The sequence below is a fragment of the Mus musculus genome, chromosome 11, assembly GCF_000001635.26.
Source record: "Mus musculus strain C57BL/6J chromosome 11, GRCm38.p6 C57BL/6J".
Lineage (NCBI taxonomy): Eukaryota > Metazoa > Chordata > Mammalia > Rodentia > Muridae > Mus > Mus musculus.
This window is the reverse complement of record NC_000077.6, coordinates 80,616,983-80,631,320: the sequence shown is the minus strand read 5'-3', so window position 1 is coordinate 80,631,320 and position 14,338 is coordinate 80,616,983. Positions and strand designations below refer to the sequence as shown.

The 14,338-nt window shown below is 41.6% G+C and overlaps 1 protein-coding gene and 1 long non-coding RNA gene across 4 annotated transcripts in view; one reads left to right on the top strand and one right to left on the bottom strand.

Moving 5' to 3' along the window:
- Gm38907 overlaps nucleotides 1-12,525 on the bottom strand; it is a 57,261-nt gene extending 44,736 nt beyond the window's left edge. The window contains exon 1 of the long non-coding RNA XR_880037.2: nucleotides 12,316-12,525. This is a non-coding gene — a long non-coding RNA (predicted gene, 38907). The remainder of the gene's footprint in view (nucleotides 1-12,315) is intronic.
- The window catches only part of Myo1d (myosin ID), a 297,930-nt gene that overhangs the window by 148,735 nt on the left and 134,857 nt on the right, over nucleotides 1-14,338 (top strand). The gene's annotated exons all lie outside the window — the stretch shown is intronic.

Genomic DNA, 14,338 nt, shown 5'->3' with positions numbered 1-14,338 from the left:
GTTTCAGGCAAAGCTGAGCTATATAGGAAGACTGTGTCAAAAAATCAAGAGCTGGGGATGTAGCTCAGTGCTGACCTAATCTGTACAAGGCCCTGGTTTCAACCTCCAGTGCACACACACAGAAATGTGGGGGCCAGTGAGATGGCTCGTGATAATGAGCTTGACTGCCCGATGGAAGAAGAGAACACCCTGGGTTGTCCTCTGACTCCACCCGCACCCACAGTGTGTGCATCCACACACACATGCACACAAACACAACAGAATAAGTAAATAGAATGTAGTCATTTTCTACTTCTAAACCTTCCCAGGCAGTGCGTGCTTTATGTGTGTGATATCTCACTTTCTGCTTTTGTGAGCTTTTACTTCTGCCACTGCTCAAGGTCACAGTAGGAATTTAGTGGCATTTATCATCCCATACATTTATTTACTTTTATGTGTACTGGTGTGTTGCTGTCTGTCTGTCTGTGTAAGAGTGTCAGATCCCCTGGAACTGGAGTTGCAGACAGTTGTGAGCTGCCATATGGGTGCTGGGAATTGAATCTGGGTCCTTTGGAAGAGCAGCCAGTGCTCTTAACCACTGAGTCATCTCTTCAGCCCCATACTGTAAATTCATAATTGCTGTCAGCATCTGATACTTGGTCTTTTACCATCTCCAGCTGGCTGGAGCCTGTGTCTTTACAGATGATTAGGGACAGCCTGGGCTTGCTGAGAGTGGAGCATAGTACTGTACATCAAAGCACAGTCAACATACCATTGGCCATGGTTCCTGCTCTCAGTTTAGAATGTTGTTCAAGTATATTTTTAAAACTTGCTATAATGTATTAATTATAAGTGTTTTTATAAAGTAGCTTTTCGTTTTTTAAAATAACACTTCAAAGGTAGCCAAGTAGCCGGTGTATCACAAGGACTGTCCTTGCTGGTCTGTCTTGGTTAACCATTTAACTTTATCTGTATGTTCTTGCATTTATTTGTTAACGTTGGGCTGTGTATTGCATGCGTGCATGTGTTTGGGGAGGGGTTATAATAAAACCCCCATCACAAGAATGATCTTATGAAGAATTAGGTAGCTCATTAACATATAATAAGGATTGTGAATTCTGGAACTTGCGAATAAAATAGCTGTTGATTATAAGGGACCTCTGAGGTTTGTGTACAGAATTGCACAAACTAACCACAAGACAGACTGTGGACAGAATCATTCTCCATCCAGGATTCTGTTGCCCCTGCAGCCCGTTTGCCCCCTCCTCTCAGGAGCTGTGTACTGTGACGCTTTGTCGAGTGGTGATGCTTTGTCCAGTGATGTCTTTAAGGCTCCTCTACACAAAGACCTCTTCCTTCCATTGAAATGCACCACATGCTTTGTTATTCCTCACATTAAAGGCAAAATAACTACTTCTCAAAAGTTACTTTTACCCTTAAAGAAACAAACCAAAGAGCTTCCTAAAATGGTACCTGGCTGATGGATGCTCTTCCAGGTACTCTGTATGCTTCCTCCATCTTTTAAGAACCTTGTAAACAAGTCCGTTTGGTAACTAAGGAAACTAAAGTTCTAGTTAAGTAGATGGGTGGAGGTCACACAGATGATGAATGCTGGAACTGGAATTTGAACCCAGGAACCTGCCTCCCCCACACACAAGGCACTTGCTCAACAGTGATATCATTCAGGGTGCCCTGTTGTGAGCAAAATCAGCTGTGACTCACACACTTGAAGGAGAGTTTGTAAAACCAGCCACAAAGGTGATGAGGAGGAGGCTGATGGAGTTGGCACAATTCCTTTGTCAAACCACCTTAGACATCCAGCAGTGTCTGAATCATTCACTGTAAAACATGGGGCTGGGGTATGTTCTTCATGCAAGTGGAGGAAAAAGTTGATGTCGGAAGCATGAGTCAGCTCTTGACATGAAGAGTAATGCGACGTGGTCAGTGAGTGCTGGATCCTGCAGTGTTCTCCGAGAGAAGAGATCTGTGCTTGTTAAACTGTCTTGTGAGCCACCAATGGGATAGGAAAGGATGCGGATGCCAACTGACAGAGCATTGGCTGAATGACAGGGTTAGGATCTGAGACACCAGCTCAACCCAAGCAGTCACAAGAGTCCAACCCTAAGCCCTTTAAGAGCAGCTTGGACAGATCAGGCAGGCCCCCTCCCTACCCCCATACCCCCAGCCCCACAACCCCCACTTGCTGTCAGCTTCATCCAGGCAGGAGGGCGGCCTTCTCCAGCAGTGTTCAGCTCCTAGCCACTGGCGCAGGGCTCTAAGAGCAGCACTAGTTTCTCAGGTTTTGTTTCGACTCGGCTGGGGATGATGATGGTGATGGTGATGGTGATGGTGATGGTGATGGTGATGGTGATGGTGATGTATGTTTTTTCTGAAAATCCCTGAGATGGGTTAAGACTAAGTTAAGGGGTGAACAGCCTGCAGATTGTTTGGCTCATTTTCTAAATATGAAACACAGAGCAATCAAACTAAACAAAGCTATAGTTACAAACTGTCAGACATGAATAGACGGCGTGTTTAGAACTAGAACCAGATGTTCACCCAATGGGAACCAGTGAGGGCTAGGCTGTCTCCAGATCACTCTGACCCTATGAGCAATACTGACTCCAGTTTCTCCTTTCTTGGGTCCCCAGATAGGCATACCAACCAGGAACCAGAACACAGGCTTATCTCTGGAGGTCCAGAGGGCTGAAAAACAGACCTCGGTGCTGCCGCTTTGGCTTTGGGGCTCAAGCATGTAGTGTTTGGTTCCAGGCCAACACACCAAATATTGGGGTCTGAAAAACCAAAATAACCCAAGCAGTCACAAGAATCTAGAAAAGCAAGATCTTTATTTGAATTGGGCAGCAAAAGCTGTCAGCCAGGGACAACAGCACAGACTTGGGAATTGACTGTGCCTTCAAACGTTCATCTTAGTATTAAAGCAGATGCCAAAATTTTATTGTACTAAAGCCACTACTGATTAGTGAGGGCAGACTGGGGAGCTGAACTGTGACCCTGAAGAGAAATTGTACAATATTTGTAAAGGATGGAACCCCAAAGCAAGGGGAAGCGGGGCAGGCTGCAGCGTTTTCCAGTCATCTTTTGATACAGTGGTTGAACAAGGAAGTAAACGTTGGTGACTGGGCCTTATCCTGGTCACATGGTTTCAGGATCCTCAAGTCAGCTTTTGCAGTCAGATCCCCTCCTGGACTTCTGACCAGGAATCCGGAATGATAAGGGAACAAAGGAGTGGGCAAGCTGCACATAGTCAACTTAAGTCAGACAGGCACTACATTCATGACTTGCGCGCCTTAGTTTAGATATCTGCAGCTTCCCTCTTTACACTCTGCACTGGTTAGCAGACTCACAGATCCACTGCTTGGCCTTGCCTGAGTGTTGAAAGAAGTAGTGTCCCTTTGATCAGATCGTCGCCTCTAGCTATCATTGTAGTACCCTTTTAATGAGTAATAAGCACCCAGGTTTCAACTCACGCACACGAACACGCGCACACACACACACACACACACTGTGTTAACACTCAGACCAGTAAGGTAAAGAGATTGTGATGCCCTGGGGTACATAGTCACTGCCAGAGGAGCTCAGTGAGGGCTCCAACCTAAGCCGAGGAGGGAAAGAAGGCTTTGCTGGAGAGAGTTACAGAAGTTTACCAAAATGTTAACTTTTTCTAGATCTATTTTTTACTTGAAAATGTGTTTCTACTAATAGAGTAAAAGAGGGATATGGAAAGGGAAGAATAAATCTTAAGGAAGGCAAGGGATACATGTGACATGAAAGTAGAGGAAGGATTAGCTGGGAAGAGGAAAGGACCAGCAAGAAGGGACAGGGGGATTAAGAAAGGACCTTGGGAGCCAGGCAGTGGTGGCGCACGCCTTTAATCCCAGCACTCAAGAGGCAGAGACAGGTGAATCTCTGAGTTTGAGGCCAGCCTGGTCTACAGAGTGAGTTCCAGGACATCCAGGACAGAGAAACCCTGTCTCCAATCAAAAAAACAAACAAGAAAGGAGAGTGGAGCAGGGGTGAATAAGAACAAGTGAGAATAAAGTATATGTAATGATATAAAGCCTATCGCTTAATTTGGAGGGCATTGTTCATTTGTTTAAGACAGGGACCTTGTATAGCCAAGACTGGCCTCAAACTCACTAGGTTCGTTCTGAGCTAATGATCTTTATTCCTGCACCTCTAGGATGCTGGAGTTGCAGGCTTGCATTGTAACACCCAGGGAAGTCCATTATTTTGTTTGCTGTCTCTGTGACTTTTCTATTGCTGTGAAGAGACACCATGACCAAAACAACTTATAAAAGAAAAGTGTTTAACTTAGTGGCTGTGATTCCAGCAGTCATGGAGCAGGGGAACAAGGAGGCAGGCAGGCAGGCATATTGCAGAAGAAGTGCCTGAGAGTTTATATCCTGATCCACAGGCATGAGACTGAGATGCAGAAGTGGGTATCTGAGTATGGTGTAAACTTTTGAAACCTTAAAGCCCACCCCCAGTGACACAATTCCTCCAGCAAGGCCATAGTTCTTCCTAAACAATTCAACCAACTAGAGATAAAGTATTCAAATATATGAGCCTGTAGAGGCCATTCTCATTCAAATTACCACAGTAATCTTTTTTGTTGTTGTTGTTGTTTTGTTTTGTTTTTTCGAGACAGGGTTTTTCTGTGTAGCCCTGGCTGTCCTGGAACTCACTCTGTAGACCAGGATGGTCTCGAACTTGAGATCCGCCTGCCTCTGCCTCCCAAGTGCTGGGATTAAAGGCGTACACCACACCACCAGGCCCAGCAAATAATCTTTTTTTTTAAGAAAAAATACATTTATAGTAAAGTAAGATCTTAATCAGTAGTATACCAACAGTTTATACAGGTGGAACTCATTAGAGCTAGATCATTGACACTAAAGTAAATTAGTCAGTGCTAAGGCTCATGGGTAAAATAACCTTATGACAAATATAAGTACAAAGTCTTATACAAAAATATTCCATTTTTTTTTCTTATAACAAAACTATTCCCAGACTATTCCTTGGAATGACTACAATTGTCCTTTCTGTGCTGCAGGAGAGCTCTTACCCCTCTCCCACATTTCCAGATAGGTGACCAGCTTGCACTGCAGCAAGGACGTTCACTTAGCCTGACGCTCAGTCTTCTGGCCAGCACGAGGGTTTGCTAACAGGGCATAAGAGCTGGCTCGTGACTTCTTCTGCCAGGACTGCTCATTAATAACTGCTAGTTAGGTTGCAGCCTCATGTAGTGGCACATTTTGGGGACTGGGAGAGGGGATTTGTTTTGTTGTTCTGTTCTGCTTTTATCATGGCTAAAACGTTTGTTTCTTACATTCCCCTGTGCACAGTTTTCAGCAGCTTGATTTGCTGTTTGGTGTTTCGTTTGACTTTTGGTTTGTTTTGGTAGCTTTTGCTTTGTTGTTTTGGTGTTTGTTTTATAGGTTTCTGGTTTTTTGTTTGTTTCTTTATCTTTGTTTGATTTTTGGAGACAGTTGTACTATGTAGCCCAGGCTAGCCTGCACCCATCTTCCTCCTGTATTAGCTGCCCCAGTGCTGGGATTATAGACACTGTGTCATGATGCTGCCTTAACGTATCATTTCAGGATTTTCTTTAGAGTAGCACAGTGATCATTTATTTAAACTTTGTACTTCCTTATGTTATTTCATTATTTAAAACTTCCCATATAACTGGGAATTGAGGTTACACGTCTTTAATCCCAAGTACTCAGGAGGCAGAGACAGGAGGATCTCACTGAGTCTGAGGCCAGCCTGACTTCTAGGCCAGCCAAGTCTACACAGAGAGACCCTGTCTGAAAAGCAAGCTTTAGTTTACAACTTACATCAATAGTCATGAATTTGCTTTTCAGTTTTTCATCATTTCACAAAAAGCTTCAGTTAACAATTTTGTACATTTTCTCTTACCTTCAAGTAAGCCTGTTCTTTGAAGAAGTTGCTTTTATTGAAGACCCCAGAGAGTTCATTTTAGAAACATCTGCATATTGTAGGAACATGCAGGCACAGATCCAGTTATCTATAAGAATGTTGATGTTGCCAGGTGGGGGTAGTGCAGACTTTAATACCAGCACTCAGGAGGCAGAGACACATGGATCTCTGAGTTCAAAGCCAGCCTGGTCTACCAAATGAGTTCCAGGACAGCCAAGGCTATCCAAGACAGCCAAGAAAACCCTGTCTCAAAAAACTGAAAACATCAACATTTACTGTGTTGGTCTCTACGTCTGTACACTTGTGAAGGAGTAAGAATTTTAAAATCCAATAGCCTACTTCTTTTCTTAGGGAATTATTTTGTTCTTAAAGTATCTCTTATGAGGATTTCAGCAATGCCAAGGGTTCCCTTGGAACACTCTTTTAGAGCAGCTGCCTCAAAGCATAAACTCATACTAGAAATGCTCAATTGTAAGGTGTGAACATTTTTAAATATGTTGAAGATTACCCAATTGCTTTGCTTTGTGGTTGGTTTGTTTGTTTGTTTGTTTGTTTGTTTGTTGTTTTCTGCTGCACACTCAGGCTAGGGGGCCCATGAGCTCTGGGCATGATTCTGTCTTCACCTTCCGTCTCCCCCACGGGAGTGCTGACCTTCGCTTTCTTGCAAGCTCAGCTGTAGCTGTTACGTGTTTATACATCAGTAGAGTTTCTTGCCATATTCCATGGAAATCATAAGAGAAAAGTAGTGTAGTCAGTTTTGGAATTTTAAATAAAAGTGTATCAAAGAGGAAACAGTAGCCAATTTACGAATCTTATGGCCTAAGTCACACAGCTGAGATGAGAGGAAATTATCAGACCATGAGAGTTGTTTGGGGTTCCCATTCTTCCAAGTTGGGGTCATAGATAGCTAATGTTGTGAATGACTGAGATAGAAGGTATAGTCACTAGCACATATTTCCAGGATATTAGCAGTGTAGGCATGATATGTTTCAGGTATGAATGAGACATTCAAGTAGAAATGACTGGCAAGGGGGCTGGAGAGATGGCTCAGCGGTTAAGAGCACTGACTGCTCTTCCAGAGGTCCTGAGTTCAAATCCCAGCAACCACATGGTGGCTCACAACCATCTGTAACAATATCTGGCGCCCTCTTCTGGAGTGTCTGAAGACAGCTACAGTGTACTTACATATAATAAATAAATAATTTAAAAAAAAAAATTAAAAAAAAAAAAAAAAAAAAAGAAATGACTGGCAAGCAGTTAGTGGTGAAAAGGAAGGAAGAAAGGAAGTAGCAGTTTTCTTTTTGTTTGTTTGTTTTTGTTTTTGAGTTTCTCTGTGTTGCCCTGGCTATCCTGGATGTCACTCTATAGACCAGACTGGCCTCAAACTCAGAGATCTGCCTGACTCTGCCCCAAATGCTGAGATTAAAGACATGTGTCACACCCATGCTACACCCAGCCAGCAGTTTTCAAATATATAGTCACCAGTGTGTTAAGGTAGACTATGATAAGCACAAGATACAGGAGAACTAGATACAAGGAACAGAGTCCTCCAGCAAGGAAGTATGTTGGACATTTATAATAAAACAGTATGGAAAAGTGTGTGTATGTTCTCAATGAAGAAACCAAGGCATGTTTGTCTTCTGAAACATCTAGGAGATTTCAGCTACTGAATTTGAAACCTTATCCTGCATATATTACTAAGCCATGCTATTAGAATAGTATTGCTATGTACAAGTCATTGATCTTACAATTCTGAAGAAAATCTCTAAGATTTATTATATAAGCCAACAACTGATCCATTTAAATATGCAGCCACATCTGCACCTTGACAAATGACAGCCTTTTAGAAAAATAAAAAGGCTTCAGCAGAAATTATCATTGAAACCACAAGGCATTCTTGCTTTCCCGCCCTCAGCACCCTCCTCCTCCACCACCCAACTGGTGAATAAAATGAGAAAAAGCATATTTGGAAAATAATGATGATGTGTCAAAACCAATTTGTCTCATCCTTATCTCCTCCTAGATATGGCCAGTGTCATCTGTTGCCCTTCCACAGCCCACTTCCCCCGCTGTCAGTAAGTGTCCTTTGCCTCCCTTCCCCAACCCATTCCCCCACATTGGACTCCGATGATTTGCTTTCCAGAAAGAGCAGCAAACCCGTTGCCTGGGTGATAGCTCATTACTACGGCAACCAATTTGGTGCATCAGTATGAATCCCAATTTTAAAATGTAATTATGCCGAGATGTGTACATATGCTTCAGATTTACTTAAAAGAAGTCTGTTCCCCGTTGGAAGAAAAACGTTTCCTGTGCTAGATGAAAGAAGGGGAAAACCTTTATTTTCTTCTCTCGGGCGGAATACACCTCTCAATTGAGTCTCCACTGTGTCGGGAAAACAGCTTGCTTTGTTTTTTTTTCCCTCACCACTTTTGTTTTAACTTGAGATGTTCCCTTTCTCAGACATTTCTCTCTTGAGACCTGTCACTCACAGCCCAACAGCTGGTGTCTCCATGGCAACGGTGTCTGGCCCCTATAGGTGGTATCAGAGAAAAGGGGGAGGGGATGGAAGCATGGCTACATTTTCATTGCTCTTTTCTTGTTTAATTGCTGCAAGCTGAAGAGATTGACTCTTTGTAAAGCATTCATTAGGAAAAGGAAGGGGATTTAGTGAATAGATGTTTACACGAAATCACAATATTCCTGCTACCCCGTACTCAAGAGGAGCAAGCTCATGAATAAGAAGTGTAGCTGGAAATGTGTTCAGGCACGGGGAACAAAAGCCATCCAGTTGCTACTGAGCAATTCATTTTTGCTCCTTCCCCAACAAAAATAATTGTTCTAAAGACACAAAGGGCATATTTGGGTGCAAGGAGTATTTATTTTAGTTGCCTGCCTTATTAAACATGCCTGCTAAATCAGGTAAGCCTTGCAACTCATTAAGTTTCCCCTGTGCTGAAGCTGCTGGGAAGCACAGCTGCCGAAGCCATCTTCAATTCGGGCTTTCTAACAGACGTCTTCTCCTCTCCTGCCTTCACCTCTGCCCCACTGTTAGCTGGCCTTCTCTGGTTCTTGTGACGATCAGAATATTTTATTGTAATGGCTGTTCATCCCTTAGTGAAAAGTAACTGCCACTTAAAGTATTTTTAGGGTTTTTTTTTTTCGTTTGTTTGGTTTGTGTGGTGGAGTTCTGTTTGTGGTGTGCAGGGGATGGAACCCAGGCAGGCCTCAACATTTGCAAGGCAAACTTGTCTTAACATTGAACCATATCCTTAGTGCAAGTTTAAAAATATACTCCCTAGCATATCTAATTTTTTTTCACATATTAACCTAAGAAAATGTAACTGTTTATCAAGGTAGCTATATAAGATACGTGTGGTTTCAGTCTGAGCATCGCAGGGTGAGGTACCTTTGTTTCCTTTCCTTTTGCTTAGCAAATGTATGAAATACTATCAAGCGATATGCGCGAGTCTGGCATTTCTAGTGTAGCTGATCTGGTGAGTTCCAGGTTCAGTTAGACTCTCAAACCATCAGGTAGAAAGCAGCAGAAGAAGACATCAGTGTCAGCCGTTAGCTTTCATGTGCATGAGCACACCTCTGCTCACCCATCTACACGCTTGTATACAAACATGGATACCTGCCTGCGCACATCATACGCATAGGAAGTGGTGAGAACTTGCCAAGGAATAACTTAGCAGTATAATTTTTTAAAAATCTAAAAATGTTTTGCCTCAATTCTAGCTACTATACTTCTAGTAATTAATATTGAGAACATTTTTATTTGTAAAAAAAATTTTGTAATATTTCTTATGAAAGTAGAAAGCGGTGGAAAAAATTAAATGTTAAGACAGTAGTTATATATATTATGCATTTATGCAGCAAAAAACAGCTATTAACAGTGGCCTTGTAAAAAATTAAGAATATCAAAATGTTCCTGATAAAAATAACTACTGTACCACATGATATTAAGTATTATTTTCTCTTGGCTGTGTTGTTCATTCTGGAACTATCTGCTTACATACTCATCATAGTGAAGTGGACAGAGCACTCATTGGGGGCAAGGCTATAATCTTACGTAAAGAAAACTTAACAGTATTTTTATTCAGTAGTTTTATTGGACTGTCTTAATGTTGTCAAACATCATGGTCTATCCAAATTTAGTAGAGTAATGAGAGCATGTACTTTTTTTTAAAAAAAAAAATCTAATTATATCAAGTGTTGTGGTACATGCCTTTAATCCTAGCACTTAGGAGGCAGAGGTAGGTGAATCTCTGGTCTACATAGTAAGTTCCAGGACAACCAGAGATACATGATGAGACATTGTCAAAGAAGAAGAAGAGGAGGAGGAGGAGGCAGCAAATTGTAAAATAAGATGTTTATTTAGGATATTACATTTAAATTAGGATATTGAATATAGAGTTAAAAAATAATATATTAACTCAGGATAGTCAACTATCCTAAATGGTTTTATTTTGTCTTTGTATGGCTAGGAAATGGACCATTTACAGAAAATGAGTTGATGATGAATATTCTCGGAGAACCAAGATATAATCAAGTATTTATCATTTAAATTCACTTTTAAAGACTAATTTTTGAGTTTATTAAGCTTTAAATGAATAGATTATAAATAGGAACAACATATAGCTCTACTTTTATTATTTTGGCCTAAATTTTTAATTAACATTTTATTACAATTAACACATTTTGAATATTTAAGTAAAGATGACATCAACCCAGTCATTATCCAGCTCTCTCTTATGCACAGTTTTAAAACTCAAAGCCATGACGTATACACTGTGCATAGGTATTCTCATACAAAATCCAACAACAGCATGAAGATGTCCCGCCCACACTGAGTGACCTTCTAGGTTTTCTTCCTTGACTCTTACATGTACAAAACTGTAGTCTGAGTTTCAGTGATGATGCTCATCTATTCATAAACCCTTCCATCTCCTAAAAATTAAAAGCAGACTCTTCCAGCATCTCATTCAACCAGCTGCATCTCCTCCCATGCCGTGGGCTGCCATTGTCTCTCGCCACTGATCTGCAGACACAACCTGTACTGCGTACCTCATCACCATGCTTTTACACATGCTACCTGCCTTGTTCTCAGTGTTCTTCAAATGACACTGCCCTCCACCAGAGCCTCCCAGTGAAACATTTTAAATGGCCATCTTTACTTCTCTCCACTGCTTGTCATTTGTGGGGCTGAGATGATGAATTCAGTGGGAGGGAAGGCCCTTGAGCCTGATGTTGGTTACAAGATTCCGGCTTTCTGTCATCCTCACTTCTGTCTCTAAATGATAGAGGTGGGTAAAGCAGGCCCATGTCCGGTGTGAGTAGGACATGGGGGTCTCTTACATTATGAGTTGTAAGCAGGACTGATTCAAGGTCATTTCTTTAAAGCTGATACTTGCTTTCTTGAGTGAGCAAAACATATGTTCTAGGGATTGTATGACCCCTGGGAGTGTGCTGTGGGTGTAAATGCCCTAACGTATGTTGTAAATACTCAGGGCAGAGAAGCTCTTACTCAGCTACGTGATTTATAAGAATCTTGCTCAAAAGAAAATGCTTATTGTCCTTTTTAATGCCTGTACTTTTCCCCCAGTGTCTAAGTCTTAAGCCATTTATTCCTTTGCATGTATATCTTCAGCTCGGTTAGCAGTAGGTCAGCAGGAATGACACGCGCAAGTGTACATTCCACGGGAGGCCACCCACACATTGCCTGTTACAATGTTACAGATACTAGTGAGTTCTTAACAACTATTTGTGTACGTTCGGCAATACCAAGCAAATGAAGGAACTAGTATGTGCAAGAATTATTCTTGACTGAGAAAATAGTCTTAAAGGTTTTATGCTTCCTGAGTTGAAGAGTCACAAACCTTGCTGATTTCTAGCGTCCACTGTGGTTCTTCCGAGCCACAGAGGGTTCTCCCTATAGTCTACTGTAAGACATTGAGTTCCAGTCTCCACTCCATAGGACAGCGTGCTTATTAGATCACGTGTGCCTCAGTTTTCTTAGGTGTACAAGGAAAATAAAACCGTACTTGGGGGTATAGTTACAATTATTAGATGAGTCAGTGTACTCAACATAGTTTCAGCACTCTGTAAGTAATTTACTTACTTTCTGTTGTTATTAATACCAATATTGCTGATTTGGACTTGAATCAAGTTATTGCCATAGCTATGCCATATAACCATGTGAATTAGTGCCAAAGACTGCTGGAAATGATTATTACAAATGCGGTGGCTTAAAACAACAGAAGTGTATTCTTTCATATTTCTAACAGAAAGTTTTAATTCAGTTTATTGAGCAAAAACAAGCAGAGAGCAAGACAGTGCTCTCTCCAAAGGTGGTGAAGGAAATCAGTCTCCTACCTCTTGTGGCTTCTGATAGCTTCCACCAGTGTGTGGCTTGTGGGAACATCACTCCAATCTCTATTCTTGCATCTGCCCTCATGGAAACAGTGCTGTCTGCTCCTGTACCTCAGGTCTCCCACTGCCACCGTCTTGTGAATTATGGGACTGCATTTAGGCTCCAGCCAGATAATCCAGGATATTCAACCTGTGTTAAAAGCTTTAATCATATAAACTCTTGGACTATTTATTGCCATTAAAATATGTAGCGTATTAATATCAACAACCTCTTAAAAGGTCTGCCTATAAATATTGTATAATTTCTTTGGTCAGAAACATCTGGGCTAAGTTGCGTCACCTGAGTCAATATTTTCTTCAGTGCTGTTTAGCAAACCAACTGTCTTTGGTCTATTTACCTAACAAATAATTTACAGAATGGTTTTCACTTGTAGAGTCATGTGCGGGGTTCTTCGCTATTCTTCAGGAACCCTGTCTAGCAAAACTAGAGGGAAAACCTGAGATTCATCTCTCTTAAGAGAGAGTGGGATCTAGTGGGTAAGTAACCCCTGACCTCTGCAGTCTGCAGTGGGGAGTGTTTGTGCTCCTCTCGGAACAGACAAGCAACACGGAGGTGTTTTTCAGTTGCATGTGCCTCCTAAGTGAAAAACAGAAAATAAGTCATTGTAATTGGCACAGTAGAAACCTCCCTGGGTGGTGGTGTTCTGAAAAGAAACGGCAGCTTCCCACCAGGCATGCGCTCTCCGATTTCCTGTCAACCGCAGTATATGAAACAGAAAAGGTGAGAGAAATGATCACCACACAGTGGCCAGTGGGATGTACAACCCAGAGAGCTTAAAATATACCTATGTCAGCCTTGTCTTCTCAGGCCTCTCTATGAAAAGAACACGATCCTATAATCCACACATAGCACCAACCTGCATGTAGGTGAGACTGGTCCAACTCCAGGTACAAGAAGAAACAAATTCTGTTATAGTCACTAAGTTCTAGGGTAGTGCAATAGGCTGAATAATGGACTCTAAAAGATGTCTTCTTTCTAATCCCTGAAACCTGTTACCTCAGTTGGGAGGAAAGTTTGCTTCTGCACATGCACTCTGTTTCCATTTTTATTGGATATTTCCAAATGTAAAGAAAGTCGAGATTCTTTTTTTTCTTTTCTTTTTTCTTTATTTTTTTATTAGATATTTTCTTTATATACATTTCAAATGCTATCCTGAAAGTTCCCTATACCCTCCCTCCTCCCTGCTTACACAGGTTCAAATGAGAGAATCTCAGAATCCATGGCCCTTTGGAAGGACAGAGACCTGCTGGGTCACCTCTCCAGAGGGGTGTGAGTGAGAAATTCTCACAGCAGCTGTAATAACGCTGGGGCTTTGTTCATGGCCATGTCTTCTCATGAAACCTCTACCAAAAGCATCAGAGAGCTAGCTAATATAGTCTAACCCAAAAATGGCTTCTTTTTTGGAATCAGAACTTTTAAATAAGTTTAATATATTGTCTTAGTTAGGGTTTTACTGCTGTGAACAGACACCATGACCAAGGCAAGTCTTATAAAAAACAACATTTAATTGGAGCTGGCTTACAGGTTCAGAGGTTCAGTCTATTATCATCAAGGTGAGAGCATGGCAGTATCCAGGCAGGCATGGCACAGGAGGAGCTGAGAGTTCTATGTCTTCATCCAAAGGCTGCTAGTGGAAGACAACTAGGGTGAGGATCTTATACCCACACCCACAGTGACACACCCATTCCAACCAGGTCACACCTATTCCAACAAGGCCACACCTTCAGATGATGCCACTTCCTGGTCCAAGGATATACAAACCATCACATATATATATTTTAATTTTATAAACTTTATTTTTAAAAACTTGAAAATAAAAAATTCATACACTCCTATATATGAAAAAAGAATATGAGCTGGTGAGATGATGGCTCAGCAGTTAAAAGCACTGACTGCTCTTCCGGAGGTCATGAGTTCAAATCCCAGCAACCACATGGTGGCTCACAACCATCCATAATGAGAAAC